We start from the raw sequence: 21,018 nt of genomic DNA, 5'->3' as shown, positions 1-21,018 counted from the left end.
ACTTTGCTGGCAAAGGTCTGTGTAGTCAAAGCTATGCTTTCTCCAGTAGTCATGTATGGATATGAGAGATGGACAATAAGAAAGGGTGAGCACCGAAGAATTGATGCCTTCGAACTGTGGTGCTGGGGAAGACGCTTGAGAGTCCCTTGGACTACAAGGAGATCAAACCAGTCAATCTTAAAGGAAATCATCCTTGAACATTCATTGGTTAGACTGATGCTGAAGCTGAAGCTCCAATACTTTGGCCACCTGATGGGAAGAGATGACTCATTGGAAAAGACCTTGATGCTGGGAAAGACTGAAGGCAGGAGTGAAGAGGAAAAGTTAAAATTTTACATAACCTCTGCTCCTTCTACCTCGGTAATTCAGCTTGCTCCTTACAAAGTCTGGATCATGTAGGTCACATAGTCTCAGAAAGTGGGGACTCACAATACTAGGAACTGGAGCTTATCTCCCTCACCCTTGTCCTGCTCTTTGTAATTGCCCAGCCCCTGCAAACCCACTTAATCATGCCTGTCTGTGTATAAAAACTCTGCAACCCCTTTGTTCAGGGCTCAGAGCTTAGAGTGTTAACTCCTCTGGGCCCACTGGCATAATAAACCTGAGTTCTCCAACTCTCTGAGTGTGGTGCTTGGTTTCTCGAGTACTGGTTTCTGCAACATTTCTGGAGGCCCCAGAGAGATTCCAACCATGCTGGCCCCTTGAGCCACCAGACTGGTGGCTTGGCTGGGCTGGAGTGAAGGAACCCGGAGAGGAATGAGGAGGTGTGCCACCTGATGGTATTCTGGGTTCTCTTTTGGACCAGTGTTCTGACTCTCCGAATGGCCGAGCCCCATCCATACTCATTGGAGGGTCGGACCATCTCACCAGGAATGGCCACAGGATCAGGTAAGGCCCCGGGGCCAGTCCCAAGTTAGGTCCTATCCCAACGGGTAGAAGAGGAGACTGATCATCTTCTTGGAGTTCCCAGGAAGGGAGCATCAGATAGGGAGGCATTGTGACTGTTAGCTTCCTTGGCACTCTCAGGACAGGAGCAACAGTTAAGGAAAACTGGGGACTTGGAAGAAGGGAGGCATCGTGATAGCCTCTGAGTGATTGTGAGTGTGTGATTGCTGATTGAATGGAGTGAGAGAAATTTTTCTTCTGGAAACTGCAAAACCAATTCTTTTTGCATATGCCATTAAAAACAGCTAGCTTGTTAAAAGGCCTGCCTAGGGAAAAGCTTGATGTTAACCTTTTCCATGTCCTTGAAATACACAGCCCACTTTGCCTGAGACCTCAGCCTAGGGCAAATTAGAAGTTCAAGCAAGGAAAAAACAAGGGGGTCAAAGAGATATTTTAAATCTCAAACAGAAAACTTTAAGATCTCTGTCTGTCTGTCTGTCTGGATTTATGTATGTCTCAGGGTATGCCCTTTTTTTCTGATGATATAGTTAAAGTTAAATGAGTTCTAATTTAATTGGCCTAAAAATGTAAGCACTTACAAAGCAAACAATTCTAAATACAAGAAAAGTTAACCTAAATAAATTTCAGATGTGTGAACTGGGAAATATTCAATATTAAATATCTAGTATTAAGGTTTGTTTGCTAATCTAATAAGGAAAATAGGATGTATGTTTTTAATAAAAAAGGTATAAAAAATAAAATTACATTTTATGAAGGGAAAAGAAAGTAGGTCTGACTTACAGGTGGCTGTTACAAAAAGTAATTAGAAGGTAGGTGGAAAGTGAACCCTGAAAAAAAAGTTTTGTGTATGGTTAGGATAGACTAAGTTTAAAATATGTTTAATTAAGTTTACCTAAATGAGTTTAAAGTAAGCTGGTGTAAAAACGTGAATTTGGCCTTTCTCTCTGTTAAGAGGACATATTTTCTTCAGATGCTGAACTACTTTTAATAGTAGATTTAAGTTTCTTTACCTCTTAATTGATCTGTGCTATATTTACCTTTGAAATCTTTTGTTAACTTTGGCTAAGTGAATAACTCTTATGTTATAAACCCTTTTGACATTTATTGACAAAACTTCCTAAATAACTTGACTTCTAGCTAACTTTGGGATGCTTCAGAGGGACCCTGAGACATTCCAAAGAGCTATTAAGCTACCTTGGTTCACTGGACGTGTTAAATTACATGAGGAGTACTTTTAAAGGGGTGATAAATCTTTTCAGGTTATACTGTATGGTTGATGTTACTAATATAGATATCCTAAAATTATGTAAAATTCATACAGATGTGATATGCCTTGATAAAATATGGTTAATTATAATTCTAGTTATCATATTAAAGTGTTACATATCACAACAATGACCAAGCTTCTTTGCCAATTGCAATAGAATCAGATTTTAAACATGCCTTCTATGGTTTTACTCTCATGCCTTTAGAAGAATACTGCTAGTTCTTCAAGATTTATGGAAAAGACTTTCTAAGATTAAACAGATAAACAGATTTTGTTATTAACAGTAAGCTGCTGAGAGGGTAACAGGCAGGAAGGCCAGGGGTCTTCAAATGGAGGAAATAGGCTGCAAGTGTCAGACATTTTTATCTCTCTTAAGCGGCAGGAAGAAACAAACTAGTGATACTTTTTTCCTTCTCTACAAATTTAAAAGAAGGTTCCTCTTAAAATACTGTGTTGCCATAATTACACCTGGTTTCACCTGAAGCTAACTATTCTCAAACCTTGAGTTAACCAATGCATTTTTCTTATGGAAATGTTTGTCTTAAGCTATGTTAATGTACTGTGCATTTACCCCAAACTCTGTCTTCAAACCGGTTCTGCCTAATGGCTCAGAACCTACTTGACAAACCAGTATGTTATACTCAGATATTGTTCCCCTAATCTATGTAAACGAAACTATTTGTATGGTAATCTGCCCTCCTACAAGATTCAAGTCAATCGTTTTATGGCCCAGGATGAATCATCTGGTGCCAAGATTATGGATGGGGGGCCTGGTGCCATTCTGAGTTTTAAGACATTCCTTTCTTTCATTAACAGACTACTAGATCAGTCCTGGGTGTTCATTGGAAGGACTGATGATAAAGCTGAAACTCCAGTACTTTGGCCACCTCATGCAAAAAGTTGACTCATTGGAAAAGACCCTGATGCTGGGAGGGATTGGGGGCAGAAGGAGAAGGGGACTGCAGAAGATGAGATGGCTGGATGGCATCACTGACTTGATGGACGTGAGTCTGAGTGAACTCCGGGTGTTGGTGACGGACAGGGAGGCCTGGCGTGCTGCGATTCATGGTGTCATAAAGAGTCGGACATGACTGAGCGAGTGAACTGAGCTGAATTGAGTGACTATATAACATCCAGCTGAAGACTAGCAGGGGAGTACTCTTTCTGCCCCCTTCTGATGCCTATGTCAGAAGCTTTCTCTATCTCCTTTGTACTTTAATAAAACTTTATTACGCAAAAGCTCTGTGCAATCGAGCCTTGTCTCTGGCCTCGGATTGAATTCTTCTCCTCAGAGGCCAAGAATCCTGGTGTCTTCTCGTTCAGCAACAACCTTTTACTGGCACCAGACTGGAATTTGGTCTTTTTTCTGTTTAGAGAACAAAGTCTTCTTAGAATGCAGCTTTCAATAACAGATTATGAATTTCTTTGCTTTTAAGTGATTTATATTTGTTTTAAAAATCTTTTTGTTACTTTGGTAAAGTAAATAAACATTATTTAAGATGATGGTACATGTACATAAAGCTCATTCTGCTTCTACAAAAAATAACCCCTCAAGATTAGACTTTTGCTATCCTGATGTCCTTTTAAAACACGGCAATAGTCTGCTCCTAAATCAGGAAATTAAAAATGGGTAAACAACAGCTAAAAATCAAAGAGCCAGGGCTATGGGAAATCCAAGACGGCTGCTTGGCTTTTCCCGGCTCCCAGACAGACCTCATTTTTATTTGATGGGCTAAATCTTCCCCTGGCTACAGTGTTAATACCCTCACAGTGAGTTTTCCAAAAAAGAAAAACTTATGTTTCATTGAATATTAAGTACTAGTTCTGTTAATTAAGGTCTGTGCTTACTAAGACTCACTTCTGAGATAGTTCCTTGTTGTGTTATATTACTAAAAGATTTAATTAAGTTATTAAAAGGACACTCTAAGATTGTTTCTAAAGCTTATCTCAGTAACCAATCTTTGGATAAAGGTCAGATGCTCCATGATGTACAACCGGGAGATTAACATTTGGCTATAATCATTTAACTGAGTCAGATGACCTGGGGTATACCAGGCTATACCCAATGAAAGTTCTTGACTTAAATTCTTGCTTGTGACCTTACTAATACCTGCTGCTGCTGCTGCTAAGTCGCTTCAGTCATGTCCAACTCTATGCGACCCCACAGACGGCAGCCCACCAGGCTCCTCCGTCCCTGGGCTTCTCCAGGCAAGAACACTGGAGTGGATTGCCATTTCCTTCTCCAGTGCATGAAAGTGAAAAGTGAAAGTGAAGTCGCTCAGTCATACCCGACTTCCAGCGACCCCATGGACTGCAGCCCACCAGGCTCCTCTGTCCATGGGACTTTCCAGGCAAGAGTACTGGTAGTTTTTTTTTTTTTTTTAATGTAGCTTGCTTCAGAAGATTATTTCTTATGTTACCAAATATGTGACTAAGCCTGTGATAAAATGCTAATATGCAGTTCCTTATGAAATCAATAATTGTAATAATGTAACACTAGATATGAGAAGGAACAAGAGGAAATATTTTTCTGGATCAAGAGGCTCGTAAGACAGGTATGGTCCAGAGACGTTTGCTACTTACAAGGCCTGGTCTAGTGACAACACTCTGAATGGCTTGTCAATGGAATCTTTGTTAGACCTGGGAAAGAGCCTTCCCAGCACCGTGGGACACACTGACCATGAAATGCCCCCAAAACATGGTCAAATATGTGGCTATGAAGGAGCCTTGCTGACTGGAATGTGGCCCTTGCCAGCTGCCTCTACAAAGATTAAGTTAAGACCACTACAAGATGCTGACTTTCAACATCCCCTTGAAAGGAGTTCAGCGTGGAGACAAAAAAGTGAGGCACTCTGTGCTCTAGGAGAAACCTGGAAAAACAGGCCTTCAGATAGTCAGAGGTTTTCAGGTAAAGATTTTTATAAGTCCAAATTCTTGCATCTTCTCATACTTAGAGAAAGACTAACGTCATGAACCAATGTCTGGACCTGGTTTTCCTGGCTAGCCCCACAACAGCTTTCCTACTTCTATTAATCTTTGGGCCCTATCTCTTTAACTTTCTTGTTAAGTTTGTTTCTCCAAGTAGTAGTACAACAAGAATATCCCCCAGCCAACACCCAGACAATGCTGAAACAAACTGCCTTATCATTCTGTGGACTGTCATCTCCCTCTGTAAATGCATCCTGAGGTCCTCAGGCTATTCTCCCTTAGAGATCTTATAAGGGAGACCATTCCCAGTGATAGAAAACCTCAAGAGAGACCACCAACAACCAGCTCACCTGGAAATGTCCCAACACCTCCAGGCCCTGGGAAAAGTCTTCTGTCATATCGCCCGATAAACCTTAGAAAGGACATCCATTCCGTTGGGAAATTGGGTTCATCTCTATCGGCCAGGAGATGTGGTATGGGTTAAAGATTAGGGAAAAAAAAAAAAAAAAAACTTCAGCCAGTTTGGACAGGCCCTCACACAGCTGTCCTGGCAATCCCTACTGCTATTAGAGTTATAGGCGTCATCCCTTGGATCCACCACTCCAGAGTCAAGAAGGCAGCAACTTCCTGTGATGAGGATACCTGGAAAGCAATTTGAGATCTGAAAAACCTTCTCAAGGTCCAGTTCCAAAGACAACAGCCCTCACCCACGAAGGACGCTGAGCCCTGTTCTAGTCACTCTAGAAGTTGACTAGTCAATGCATGGCAGAAGCTTGAGCCTTACTCAAGCTTCAGCCTTACTCCAGCCACACTCTAGCAGCTGGCTGGTCAATGCATGGTGGAAGCTTCAGGATCTGGCTATCAAAATATCGATGGATTTTCATTGTCAAACTCTGGCCTCTATGCCTAATTGGTATTATTGCTGTACTCTTCATTACAGGACCAGCTAGACTCCTTGGCTGAGGTGGTTTTACAGAATAGAAGAGGGCTAGATCTACTAACAGCTGAAAAGGGAGGACTCTGCCTCTTCATTAATGAAGAATGCTGCTTTTATGTAAACCAATCAGAAATAGTCAGGGACATACTCCAACAGCTAAGGGAACAAATCATAAAAAAGAGAGAGAAACTACCTAATTCCTGGGGTAACTGGAACAATATCTGGAGCTGGGCATCATGGCTTCTCTCTTTAACCAGTCCTCTCTTCATGTTCTTTGGGGAGCTCTTGTTTGACACTTGTATTCTCAATGCTATTATCCAGTTCATAACCTCTCGAATTGAATCTATAATATTACAAATGGTAACAGCTCCATATATAGCCCCCTAAATGATGGGGAGCTCTGAACGTCCTACCAAAACATGAGATGATGCTTTCTACAATGAGTGATAGAAGCATCAAGATGGGGGAATGAAGAGGAAAAGTTAAAATTTTACATAACCTCCTGCTCCTTCTGCCTCTGTAACTCAGCTTTCTCCTTGCAAAGTCTGGATCATGTAGGTCACATAGTCTCAGAAAGTGGGGACTCACAATACTAGGAACTGGAGCTTATCTCCCTCACCCTTGTCCTGCTCTTTCCAATTGCCCAGCCCCTCCAAATCTGCTTAATCATGCCTGTCCATGTATAAAAACACTGCAACCCCTTTGTTCAGGGCTCAGAGCTTAGAGTGTTAACTCCTCTGGGCCCACTGGCATAATAAACCTGAGTTCTCCAACTCTCCGAGTGTGGTGTTTGGTTTCTCAAGTACTGGTTTCTTCAACAAGAGGAGAAGTGGACAACAGAGGATGAGATGGTTGGATGGCATCACCAACTCATGGACATGAGTTTTGGCAAACTCTGGGAGATGATGAAGGACAGGGAAGCCTGGCATGCTGCAGTCCATGGGGTCACAAAGAGTCACACACAACTGAGCAGCTGAACAACAGGATGCCAATGCCCATTGTATGTGTTCCAGACTTTGCTCAGTCCTCTGAATCATCTTCACACCCAGAGGAGGTGCAGAGGGACCCAGCACTTACACCAAGGCTGAAGTTGGCAGAAGACTCAGTCCTGAGGGCAAATTGTGAAAATAATCACCACTCAGGGTCATTGTTCACAAGCATGGCGGCTTCACAGATAAAATCGCTTCCATTTTATGCTATATTTTTCCTAATTTACAAAGCAAAGAAGTGAGCTTTTATGCTCTTAAGGCAAATCTGGACAAGGGAAGAGGGTTTGTACCGGGGTCCAGCACCAGCAGGATCCAGGGATACCCTCAGGATATACGGCATTGGCTAAAAGAGAGAGAGAGAGAGAGAAAAGAATGATACAGGGAGACCAAGCTTTGGTAAGCAAGGCCCGTCACTTTATTTTCAGAGGGAGCTTTTATACCTTGAGTTGTACATTGAGCAAAGTGAAAAATGCAGAGTCATGCAGAGTCAGCTCAACATTCCATCAGCATTAACTTTTATCGATACCAGGTTTTTTCCTGCATACTGTTTCATAAACAAGGGTCTTATTTTTTGTACATTATCTTCTGGCCCGGAGGCCTGCTGACATTTTATGACCACTTTTTGATAAAGGTTGGTCAGCTAGAACACTTACTTTTTCTGAAATGTTTTTTCTTAAATTCCTTAGCCTGCATCACCCTTAAAGTATAGAGTTACATTTTTATGGAGCAAAGGTTCAGTGGGTTACAGCAAAGAAAAAACTTATTAACTCAGTCTAATGTTGCTAATGCTAAGGCTACTACTTGTTTTTTTCTACATCCTAACTATATGCACTCCCAGGAACACAATGGATAAGGGATGTGGGAACTTGGCAGCAAGCATTGGCTCAACAATGTTGCAAGAGTCTGGATGAACCTGCAAAGTAAGCTAGAATGCTAACAGAGGGTTTGAACTGAAATACTCCTTTCATGCCTAGGAGATTTATCAACTAGAGCCATAAGCTGATTTTCTCCAGAGATAGGTGGTCGGGGAGAGCCCCCTGTTAATGTCAGAAGAGTTGGTGAAAGACATAAAATAGTAAGACAGACAGATTCTGGTTTGGGGGTAGATGCTCATGCAGGTCCAGGGGTTCCCTCAAGTCCTCATCCCCCTTCCCTGTCAGGTCTCTTCCACATGACCTTGTCATGGGTGGGATCTCCTGTGCTGGCTCCCGGCAGGGTTGGGTTCTTTATTATAGCCTCCTAAGTAAGGACATCCGGTCCCATTACTTCATGGCAAATAGAGGGAGAAAAGGTGGAAGTGGTGACAGATTTTTCTATTCTTGATCTCTAAAATTACTGTGGATGGTGATGGCAACCATGAAATCAGAAGATGTTTGTTTATTGGGAGGAAAGCTATGACAAACCTAGACAGCATGTTGAAAAGCAGAGACATTACTCTGCTGACAAATATCTGTATAGTCAAGGCTATGATCTTCCCAGTGGCCATGTATGGTTGTGAGAGCTGGATGGTAAAGAAGGGGAACACCAAAGAATTAATGCCTTCAAATTGTGGTGTTGGAGAAGACTCCTGAGAAATCCCTTGCTGTCCTGAGACAGCAATGAGATCTAACCAGCCAGTCTTGAGGGAAATCAACTCTGAATACTCATTGGAAGGACCAATGCTGAAGCTGAAACTCCAGTATTTGGGTAATCTGATACAAACAGTTGACCCATTGAAAAAATCCCTGATGCTGGGAAAGATTGAGGGCAGAAGGAGAAGAGGGTGTAGGAGGATGAGATGGCTGGATGGCATCACCAATCCAATGGACATGAACTTGGGCAAACTTCAGGAGATGGTGAGGGACAGAGAGGCCTGGCATGCTGCAGTCCATGGGGTCTCAAAGAGTTAGACATGACTGAAGCGACTTACTGTGCATGCACACAAGCAAGGTGTGCACCCTCGGAACAAGGAAAACCACACACAACACATACACAGCCAAAAGTGGACATTCACAAACACATATAGACCCAGAACAAGTGACCCCCAGGAAAGTTTGTCTTTGATTTCTAGGGAAGTCATCTGTGGATGATAGAATATTTAAACATGATAGAGAATGAAAGTGCAAGGTTTTGACTATTTGACAATGTCAGCCACATTAAAAACATGAAAAATATTTAAAGACAAAATCAAATGTATCTTTTCCAGTGCTTAAAGTTATATCTATAATTTTAAGTTTTTAAAGAACAAAAAATGTTTCTGAACATGAAAGGGAGAAAGAATGCACTGTTTCAGTATAGGGAAGACCTTTCTAAACATGTTAAAATAAAGAAGCAATAGAAGAAAAGAGTGACAAGTTTGTTAACATAATTTTTTTTTTGGCTGTATGCTATGGCATGTGGGATATTTGCCCTTGGATTAGAAGTTCTAACTACGAACTGCCAGGGAAGTCCTCTACATAACATTTTTACACTATGAAAAATTTCTTGACTGAAAAAATGTACAACCTAAAAGTTAACAATTGTATTGTATTTGATGACTTCCTGAGGACTTATCCTGGGAAGCAGCCTCTCAGATAGCTCTGAGGTACTGTTCCAAAGATGTAAGGCAGTAGTGAGGATAGATAGGAATTTTTGCAACAAAAACCAGGTAGCAGAATTAAAGAAAACTAATTAAAGAAAACCAGACAGCTCCAGTTAGCACTTTTCTATGTACGTGAAGATGCAAGAGTCTGGGCTTATTGAAAGTATTCCTTTTATGCACACCTTAATTTCTAGCACTGGTATCCTGCTTTTCTCCATCCATCCTGAATTTCTTAATGGTGAACAATCCTGGGCAGCTGCAGTGGCTGAGGACTTGACGGCTACAACATCCATTATTTACTGGTATATTGTTCACTCCCTTAATGAAGGGTTGTTGTTCAGTCACTAAGTTGTGTCTGACTTTGCATCCCCATGGACTGCAGCATGCCCGGCTTCCCTGTCCTTTACTATCTCTCAGAGTTTGCTGAAACGCATGTTCATTGAGTCGGTGATGCCATCCAACCATTCCATCCTCTGTCGCCCCCTTCTCCTCTTGCCCTCAATCTTTCCCAGCATCAGGCTCTTTTCCTGTGAGTCAGCTCTTGGCATCAGGTGGCCAAAGTACTGGAGCTTAGCTTCAGCATCAGTCCTTTCAATGAATATTCAGGATTGATTTTCTTTAGGATTGATTCGTTTGATCTCCTTTCTGTCCAAGGGACTCTCAAGAGTCTTCTGCAGCACCACAGTTCAAAAGTATCAATTCTTCAGTGCTTTCTTTATGTTCCAACTCTCACATCCCTGCATAACTACTGGAAAAAACATGTCTTTATCTACATGGACCTTTGTCAGCAAAGTGGTGTCTCTGCTTTTTAATGAAGAGAAACCTCACTAAAATAGATTTGGGAGGGAAGAAATGGGAGCCCTCATACATGTACCCCTTGAAGTCAGTAAGATTGCACTGGATGAGAAGTGCTTTCCATCTCCTCCAGGAATGACCCTACTTTATTGCCACCAGCAGGAGGAAGACAGATTTTCTTTTTGCCTCGCCATAGCTCAGACAAGACACTGTCACAACTTAGCCAATGAAAAGTTACTATACCTTGAACTCCCAGTTTCCTCTAGTGGACTTTTTATTTACAACAGCCCCTCCCAACTTTCCCTTCTCCTCAACAGAAACTTTCCTTTCTTTGCTGGACTTGCATGTGGTTTGCCATAGTTGTGTGTCTCAAATTGCACTTGTTTTCTAGTCCCAAATAGATTTGCTTCACTGGTAAAATAACTGGCTGTTTTATTGCCTTGGGCTAACAAAGCGTTTGCAGGGAAATAAAAAATATTACAAACAAAATAAAACCCAAATTAAAATATTAGGTAAAATAAAAAAAAAAACTGGGTAAAATTTTTGCTACACCTATAACAAAAGACTAGTACTCTTCAATGTGCAGAGTTCCTACAAATAAGGAGAAAAATAAAAAACCAAATAGAAGAATTCACCAAGGATATAGACAGCTCACAAGAAATCAATATCAAATGACCTTTTTTTTTTCATTTTTGAGATTAAATTCATTTACCAGACAATTCAACCATTTCAAATGTAAAATTTCATGGTTTTTAGTATATTCCCAAAGTTATGATTCTATTATCATAATTAATTTGAGAACATTTTCATTACTCTCAAAAGAAACTCTGCACCCCTTAGCCATCATCCCTCAATCTTCCTATTCCCCAGCTCCAGGCAATAACTAATCTACTTTCTGTCTTTACAGATTTGCCTCTTTGGGACATTTCATATGTAGCACTGCTGCTGTGTTGCTAATTGCTTTAGTCATGTCCAACTCTTTGTTACCGTATGTACTGTAACCCATCAGGCTCCTCTGTCAATGAGAAGCCTGCACATTTCAACTAGAGAGTAGCCTCTGTTCACTGCTACTAGAAAAGGTTTGTACTGCTCACTGCTACTTACAACAATGAAGACCCAGTGAAGAGAAAAAAAAAAATCGAGAAGTGTGATTCCTCAAATTTTATTCTTCTTTTTTCAGTATTGTTTTGGCTATTTTGGATCCCTTAAATTTGTACACAAATTTTAGAATCAGCTCTTCAAATTCTGCAAAAAAGTCATCAGGATTTTGATAAAGGTTGCATTGAATCTGCATATCAGTTTGGAGAGTACTGCCATCTGTAAATAGTCCTCTAGTTTGTGAACATGAGATATTTGCAAACTTACCTAGTTCTTTAATTTCTTTCATTGTTGTTTGGTAATTTTCAGAGTATAAATTTTGTACTTTTGTTAAATTCATTCTTAATTTATTCTTTTGAAATCTATAATAAAAGGAAATTGTTTTCTAAATTCCACTTTCGGTTTGCCCACTGCTACTGTATAGAAATATGATTGATTTTTGTATATTGATTTTATATTCTACAACCTTGCTGAACTTGTTTATTACTTCCAATAGTTTTTAGTGGATTTCATAGGCTCAAATGACTTTTAAATACATGAAAAGTGAACAAACTCTCTTAAAATGAGATAAATACAAACAAAAACTATCATGGGATATGGTTTTGTTCACCTACTGCACTGGTAAAGATCTAAAGTGTCCACATCATTATATGAATGTGGTACCTATTAATATTCATATTCTTTATTCAGCAATTTCTCTTCTAGGAGTATATCCAAGAGCAGCTATCTTCCAGTTCACGTGCAGTATCCCTAGGGATGCATAAATAGTATTCAAATATCATGTGATATATAGGTATGTCACTTTGATTCCATTTATATAAAGTTCAAAACCAGGCAAAATTAGTCTGTTGAGAGAAATCAGCATGACTATATCATCATATCATTTAATTAAAACTTTTCAGGATATTTCTTTAAATCATAAGGAGTTCTTCCTTCTCAGCCTAATGAAAATGCCACCATCATCCCCCTCTTCAATAACATAACTCCCCTCTATCATGCAGTTGGATGCTTGCTCTTTAAAAGTTATTATATTATCCTTTTCATAAGCACTGTATCCAATTCAAATTCTGTCCCCCAAAGTTATTACAGTAGCCTCCTACATGGTCTCCTTTATGTCATAATTTCCACTCTAAATTCTCTTTTAGATAGCATCTGATTGATTTTAAAAAGTCACCCCACAAACCTGACTGAACATCTTCAATTGTTTCCAATGGGATGGAGAAATTCCCTCACATGTACATAGGTCTGTATAGAGTTTCTGTTGAACCTTGATATAACTCTGTGAGTAGGTAAGAGTTTAAATTCCCCAGTATCTTGGCACTTGAGGCTATGTTAACAAAGCCACATGATCCAATATTCAGACAAGTCATCTATTCATTTATAACAAATAGCTGTTGAACCCTTACAGTCCTCTGCAAGGTATAAAGGAAAACAGATATTGTCTCTGGCCTTTGGACTTTATAATGGGGTGGGTGGTGACTTAACAAGTCAGTGCTGTATGTAATTACAAGAGAATCAGTGCTACAAAGAAAAATAAACAAGGATGACAGTTAAAGAGAATAGAGGGCAACCTACTTGTGCAGGTGGTCAGAAGAGGCTTCTCTGAGAAGGTATCATTTTGAAGCATATATTTGGTGGTGTAGAGAATGTACCTGGAGAATTTGCTGTGTAGAGAATGACCTGGAGAAAGGTGGGAATGAGCCAGGGGAGGAAGCTGTATGGTTGACCAGATAGTTGAACTCTGCTCCTGCTGTTCTTTCTTGGAGTCATACATTCAGTAAATACTTTTTCAGTACCATGTGATGTTCCCTTCATGAAGTATAAACATTCTTGTGTATCTAGACACAGTGTCCCCTCCAGGGGCAAATGCAGTGCCCTGTGCCTGATAGGGTCCAGTTGATATATGTTGAGCCAGGTAGTGTGAAAGACTCTTCTGGTTCTCTTTTTCAACCAACAGTGTTATGATGGTGATAGTTTCAAACTGTTGGAAAGAAGCCTGGAAGGGGCATAGTACTCTAACTGGTGATTTTCCTGTGGTTTCAGAAGCAAGTTAAGCCAAGAATGAGCATGGAAAGAGAATACCTTTTGAGAAACAGGATTCTTGAGACGAAAGTGGTCCTTTTTGGTTCTTCAGGTCCCACTTCCAAAGAAAGAGTATTGCAACAATCTGACTCCATCCCCACTAATAGGAAGACACTTTAGTGTGGGGTCTACTGAAGCTTCCTGGGAAGCAAGGTGGCCAGACCTCTCCAGTCAGAAGGGGAAAGGAAGGGACTCATAGCCTTCTGGTTGAGGTTTTTGGGGCACCCCGTGGACTGCCTCCAAATGTGCTTCAACAGAATATTAATTATTTTGTATTAAAGTTACTTACAGGCTTTCCAGGTGCCATTAGTGGTAAAGAACCCACCTGACAATGAAGGAGACGTAAGAGACTGGGGTTCGATCCCTGGGTTGGGAATATCCCTTGGAGGAGGGCACAGCAACCCACACCAGTATTCTTGGCTGGAGAATCCCATCGACAGAGGAGCCTAGTGGGCTACAGTCCACAGGGTTGCAAAGAGTCAGACCTGACTGAAGTGACTTAGCATGCATGCACAGTTATGTAAGAAAGGGTCACTGCAAGAGGGACACTCTGACCTTCCCCTCTGTCTCCTTAAAAATAGGAAAAAATCTCCCATGTGAAAATTGCTGAAACCATGCAACTCAGATTGGGACTTGAACTCAGTTTTAACTGAGATCACACACATGGTCTCAGGACTTAATGAAACTCAGGTTCTTGATGTCTCATCACAGAAAGAATTCAGTGAGAGACAACGTGATGGATAAGAAGTGGATCTATTTAGAGAGAAACATTCCACTGACTTGTCAATTTTTACAGGGGTGGGTAATTTCATAAGCTAATGAGTGGGAAGAGTATTTTAGCTCTTTGACGGAAGGAGTGGGGATTTCCAGGAATAGGGACCACCACCCATTTTTTGACCTTTATGGTTTGCCCTTGAACTGTTTATGGCACCTGTGGGTATGTCATTTAGCTTGCTGATGTGTTGCAGTGAGCATATACTGAAGCTCAAGGTCTAGTGGAAGTCAACTCATCTGCCATCTTGGACCTATTTGGTTGTGTCCTCGGGCTACCTCATTCTTTTAAAGGTTTCGATACCTTTCTCAGGGTGGCTCAGAAGTAAAGAATTTGCCTTTGGAGAAGGAAACGGCAACCCACTCCAGTATTCTTGCCTGGGACATTCCATGGACAGAGGAGTCTGGGGAGCAACAGTCCATGGAGGGTCTGCTTTTCCATGGAGGGTCGAAAAAGAGTCAGGCAGGACTGAGCAACTGAACAACAAATACCTTTCTTGTACCAGAAATTACAGAAAGATCCTTATCACCAGAAACAAGGAAATCGGGCTGAAAAGCCTGTATAAACAAACCTTGTTAAAGTTAAATTTACCATCCCAAGCCCAAACTTTGTTTACATTTTTCACTAATTGAGCATCCCAACCCTATTTGTCAACTCACAAATTTATTTTTTGTCTAAAAAGTATAAAATCTGCCTGCTTTGGCCACCTCATAGATCCAATTTCTATGCGACCTATATGTGCATGCATTCAAATTTGTTTTTCTCCTGCTAATCTGTCAATTTTGTCATTAGTCCACCGCATAAGAACTCAAGAGGGAAATTTCTGCCTTTCCACTACTGTCTGGGTTATAAACATCTAACATTGTGGCAAGTTTATTTCCCAACGCTTTCTCATTGGTAAGTACAGTGTGTATCTGTATATCTAAATTGGTCCTCTAGTTGGCCTGTGAACTTGCAGTTCTTGCCAAGTGTGTCATCTGAGATGAGCACTGTTTCAACAGGCACGTATCACTCTTACTTGGAAGAAAAAGGTGCCAGCAAAATCCCACAGAGCAATGCTAAGCGACAATTGGGCTGCAGGTTACGGTGTAGAGAACGCTTTCCAATAATACGCCTGTCATTTGACCCGACAACATTGGGGCAGGCGGTTTATTACGAAGCTTTTCGCATTCTAGGAACCACGTCCGCCCAGTGACTCTCTGGAGGACGCCCGGGTGGTGGTAGGGTTGGGGGAAGGGAGGGCACCGGGCAAGTGGGGGAGGTTAGTGCTGGGCGAGAGTTGAGGGGGTATGAGGACGAGGGGAGAGGAGAGCGCCAGTCTTGGGACTGAAGCAGGTAGAGCTCCAGGCTGGGGTGCGGGGTAGGGATTGAGACCCCGGGTACAGCCTGCGGGCATTGCACTCCGAAGGAGTCAAAACTGTTCCGGACTCTTCCTTCCTCTCCCCCTCTTCCTGCAAACAACCAAGCTGACACGCAAAGGGCGTTTTGAGTGAAACAGAAGGCAAACAAGTTCGCGAGTGACCGTGAGAGTGCCTGGCTCCTGTCTTCTGCGGAAAGCCGAGCGAGCTGACAAGTTTGTGGAGGGGGCGGAATACGGGCAAGGACGGAGTGCGTTGTCAAGCGCTGCAAAGCTCGTCCTCCTCCACCAGGTAGGGCAGGTGAGTGGGCGAGACCCGAATTTCGGCCGCGGTGGCGCAGTGCGGCGGTGGGGCCCGACTGGGAAGCCCTCAGCGCTGGGTGCTGCGTTTCCTCGGCCACTACAGCTCTGTCAGCGGATGGCCTTGTCACTGTATTCCGCTTCTTCCAAAGGGGCGGCGTGTGCGACGCAGGTCGACTTGCTGCTTAAATTCAAGGACAGGGAGGATCAGTCAGTCGGTGAAAACCCTCCCACTGCGCGAAAACGAAACTTCTAAGGATGCCAGACTTCCGGCGCAACTCGCGCCGTCCCCGGCCCCCCGGCCTCTGGGCCCTTAATGCCGCCTCTCGGAGCGCTGCTGGGACCCAGCCAGGCCCCGCCCCCAGGTGAGAGCCGCGCCCGGCCCCTCCTAGCTGCCAGGCCCCACCCCGGCGCCAGGCCCGGGTCCGCTGTGCTTGGCTACCAGGTGAGTGGTGCCAGGCCCCGCCCTGTTGCACCACCAGGCCCCGTCCCACCTCCAGGCCCTCCTTTATTCGGTCCCGCCCCGCCGCCAGGTGAGCAGCCTCTAGCCGGGTCCTGCCGCCAGGCCCCGCCCTCTGTCCTCTAGGGCCCGCCCTCCAGCTGGAGCGCCTGCGCAATACGGCCCGTCGGGCCGGGGCCGGGTGGCGCTGCCGGTGCAGTCGGCGGGCGCAGTGCGCGTGCGCCGTGCGGTCGGGGGCGGGCGGCGGCGGCCGCGGAGCGGAGCGGGGGCGGGGCGGCGCCGTCTGGCTCGGTCGGGCCGGGGCGGGAGCGCGGCGCGGGACGGCAGGGCCCAAGGGCTGCGGACGGCGGCCTAGGAGGCCAGCAGGTGAGGCCTGTGCACCGCCGGGGAGCGGGCGCCGCAGCGGGACCGCGGGCGGGGCGCGTTGAGGGGCGGTGGCGCCCGGGGAGCAGCGGGCCGCGGCGCATTGTCCGGGCGGCGGGCGGCGCCTGTACAGCGCCCCCTGCCGGCCGGGCTTCGGGCGGGGGCCTCGGGCTCGGGCCGCGCGCCTTTGTTCGCCGCCCCCGCCAACATGGCCGCCGCCCCCGGCCCGGCCGGCCAGCCCCGCGCGCTTTGTTCGGGAGGCCTCGGCACTCGAGCGGGCGGGGGGCGCTGGGTGGCTGGGCCCGGGGAAGGGGGGCAATGCGGCGGGCGCTGGCGTGGGGGGGCGGGGCGGGTGAGTGTTGCATAACCCGGCCTGGGCGGGGGAGGAAGGAATGAGACCCTCGGGGCCTGAGGGGGCGGTGTAGGAGTCCCCTGGGGCGGGGGTGGGGGCTGGACCCCCGGGTGGTGGGAGGGGATGTAATGGGGGAGGGGAACGGCCCTCGGGGTGTGGGGAGGGGCTGGGGCGGAGGGTGGAAGGAGGTGGGGGTGGAAAGGAGGACTGGTCTCTGTAGCTAGAGGGGCGCTGGAACCTGACCACTGAAAGGGGAGGGGGTTCTCCGAGATCGGGACCCTCCGGAGGCCTGGCGTTGCTCTCCTACCCAGGGCTGTGTACCTACGACGGCGTAACCTCCCGGGTGGCTGCCCGGGGTTCTGCAGCAGTGGGCTTGGCGGAGAAGGTGGTTTTTCGGGGCTCTCGGTAAACCTCCCCCCCCCATATCCCCCGCCCCCTTGGCTGCCTGTCCACGCGCCCTGGGCAGCTCTGCGCGGGACTAGCCGACGGCGGGCGTTTCTGCACACGCACACTCAAACACACACACACACTTTTCTTTTTCATCACGAGTGACCTTGAGCGCATTCCGCAAGCATTTGCTGAGATTAATCGCACGGCGCGGAAACTGCGCAGTGCCTACGGTTTGGCTCTGTTCGTCTTTCCTGTTGGGGATGCGTTGTCGACTTTACCGGATTGAATTTTAGTGATGGCCTCAGCCATAATGCCACGAAATAGGCACCCCAAATCTGTTTACGCAGTTGCTTCACGCTTATTTGCTTTTTTTATGATTTGTGGGTTGGGATTCCTGGTTTTGGAGAGGGTTTTCCATGCACGTTGAAGTAGCAAATACAGATGTGTTGTACGTCAGAAAGCAACCCTCAATACATTAAAGTGTTAAAGGATTGCGCTGTATAACATGACTTCTGCCAAAGACGACATACCTCCCCAAATGCGAATTCCTATATAACTTCTGTTGGAATTTTCTGGAAGGAACTCTGCGGTCTGAAGGGATTGATGGAGAGTACAGTAATTGCTTTCTACATACCTTTGTTAGGAAGTGAAAACTAAACCTGTACTTGAGGGTGTGTATACCGGGACAGATTGAGTCTGTTAACGTTCTTAGAGGTTGTGAACTTGTAAGAGGCTGTGAAATTTCAGATGAGGGTCAAGTGAGATGAGGAAGCTTCTGCCCTTCCCCCAATCCTTGGGTAAGAAGCAGATACAAAAAATTGTAGCTAACAATTTACAGAACCTTTATTATCAGACTTGGTTTGTTGTTGAGCAGCTAAGTCGAGTCCCACTCTTTTTGTGACCTCGTGGACTAACCTACCAGGCCCCTGTGTTCATGGGATTTGACTTGATAATTACATGTAAAGGTCGTTAAATGTTTGTCAGAATCGTCGATAGTAGGTGTGTGTTTCTTGTGAGAAAATAGAATTTCTTTGAGTAGCAAAATGGTTACTTCAGAATGCTGTGAAATGAATTAAGGAAAGAGATCTTCAGTCATGTCTGTGATTAACTTAGAGTTTTTATTTTTATTTTTTTGAAGATTTTCGATGATCCCCAGTACTGTTTCTATATTTACTAGTTCAGAACCTAGCCATAATATTTACTTTGTTTTGGGTATATATATGAAGCAGCGTTTAAGGTGGTATTCTTTGTGACACTCATGCTAAGAAATGCTACAGGAAAATCAAAGGAGTCCTTGGTCACCTTAGTTTGGGAAACAGTGTTATGTTCTTTTCGTTTTCCCCCAGGGTAACAATTCACAGTATCCGGTTAGTGGTGCTGAGAAATAGTATCAACATTGTTTTCCATATTTCACCTTGTATAGTTTGTTGTTTTTAGTGTAATATCTAGCAACACTCATGAAATCTAGGTAATGGTGAAATGTTGGTCATTGATGTCCTTACAGGTAATGGTACCACTCTCGTAAATCCTGGAGTGGAAGGTTGATGTGATTTTTATTTGCCTGTGCATCCTGTGGGAAAGAGTACCTCAGATTTGACTCTTAACGGTATTGATATGATATAATTATGAGCTATTAATTTGAAATTTTAACTAGAAGAAATTTAATTATGCAGTATTCTCTCTTCCCAATGACTTATCTGATTGTATACAGTTAAACTCCATTGGCTGTACTCCTTAATTGTTAGCATTTTTTCCTCTGGTATGTTAGAAACACATAAAAAGGATACTACTGTTCTGGAAGAATTATGGTGGATTATTGCAGACATTAAAAATAACAGTGTTGTTGGATATTTCTTTTGAATTAGCAGAATTCTAATTTGTTGAGAAAAATATATATCATGGAAATACTTGCTTAGATGCTTAATTGTGTTTTTTTCTTTCCTTTGAACAAAAAGAAATTGGAAATGGGGAATCCATTGTGAAAAAGATGTGAGCTCTGGAGTTGGACGTGGAGATCGAATGGCCTTCAACTCTGAAGAGTCTGGGTTGAAATCCAACCGCGCTCCTTACTGGTCCAAAGCCACATACCTGATTGATCACATAGCCCTTCTAAGTGCTGTTCTTCAACTGTAAACTGGGATGAAACCTATCATGTAAGGCTATTACAATAGTTAAATGAAACGGATGTGTAGAGTTCCCAGTACAGTTCCTGAAATGCAGCAGCTGGTGCCAGTCATTGTTGATTTCCTTCTTCTCCATGCTTTTGAACTTTGCTATAGTTATTAGCATTTTTTTTTCAACAATAGGTTGCATAGTTGTGCTTCTGTTAAATTTTTAACTAAATCTTTATTGAGTGCTTATTTTTTGGCTTTAAAATTGTCATAAGTCAGATATGGGCATGATACATGAAGATGTGTCCTTAGAGACTTTGCAGCTTGGTAGGGAAGATACCCAGGCATATGGACAGAAGGTGATGTTCCTGCAGGGTTAAGAATATAGGTCAGAGGAAAGCAGTCTAGATGAAGGAACAACAGGCAGAGTCATGAAGAGTGTTAGACCATTGCAATCAAAAGTTCTGCTGTGTTACCTGTTACCTGTTACCTGTTACTTCCATGTGAGTGATTCCTACGGCTTCTGGATATCATAAGTTCCCTGTGGGTGTTGATCATACAACTGTTGACACCACCTAAGTTTGACATGATCAGTCTGTCTAGGCATGAATTTGGGGCCAGATTTTAAATAATTCAACATATCACATTAAGGTGGTTGCTGTTTTATTTGAAGGGTAGTGGTGGTGGGCAGGTGCGGGGAGCCATCGAAAGGCATTAAACCTTCTGAAAGATGGATTGAAGGAATCTACCAGTGTTCCAGCTCAAGTTTACAAGAGTCTAGCCTGTTGAATAAGGATAAAGTAATTTGAAGCAAAGGCAGTTTGTCTAGAGACAGTAAAATGTTAAAATGTGTTGACTTTTTTGGGGGTGGGTGGGTGATAGAAAAGGATCAATTCATCATATTGTTTTATCTATATGTTGAGGGAGTAAATAAAGAGACTAATGAAGTGTTTGAATACCACTTAAAATGTTTTTAGATTGTAGTAATAAAAGGCAGGACAAACTCATTAAACTTAGATTATATTTGTTTGCTTATATTTGTTGTTCAGCTTGCTTATAGTTACATCCTTATAACTTAGGTTTACTATTTGGACCTGTCTGCAAATGATCTACATATTTATTTATAGATGGTCTATACAGTAACAGACATGTATGTCTATATGACCTCAGTTCAGTTCAGTCCCTCAGTCATGTCCGACTCTTTGCGACCCCGTGAATCACAGCACGACAGGCCTCCTTGTCCATCACCAACTCCCGGAGTTCACTCAAACTCATGTCCATCGAGTTGGTGATGCCACCCAGCCATCTCATCGTCTGTTGTCCCCTTCTCCTCCTGCCTCCAGTCCCTCCA

General features: G+C 43.7%; 1 protein-coding gene across 2 annotated transcripts in view; it reads left to right on the top strand.

Moving 5' to 3' along the window:
* Positions 16,725-21,018, top strand: part of SPIN1 (spindlin 1) — an 80,570-nt gene continuing 76,276 nt past the window's right edge. The window contains exons 1-2 of one of the 2 annotated variants that reach the window (XM_018052527.1): positions 16,732-16,817; positions 19,512-19,709. The gene's annotated coding sequence lies outside the window, so the exon portion shown is untranslated. Of the gene's footprint in view, positions 16,818-19,511; positions 19,710-21,018 lie in introns of both variants that reach the window. The other variant, XM_018052525.1, reaches the window with a different exon arrangement.

The sequence above is a fragment of the Capra hircus genome, chromosome 8, assembly GCF_001704415.2.
Source record: "Capra hircus breed San Clemente chromosome 8, ASM170441v1, whole genome shotgun sequence".
NCBI classification, from domain to species: Eukaryota; Metazoa; Chordata; class Mammalia; order Artiodactyla; family Bovidae; genus Capra; species Capra hircus.
Note: the sequence above shows the minus strand (reverse complement) of the source record. Positions and strands in the feature narration are given on the sequence as shown.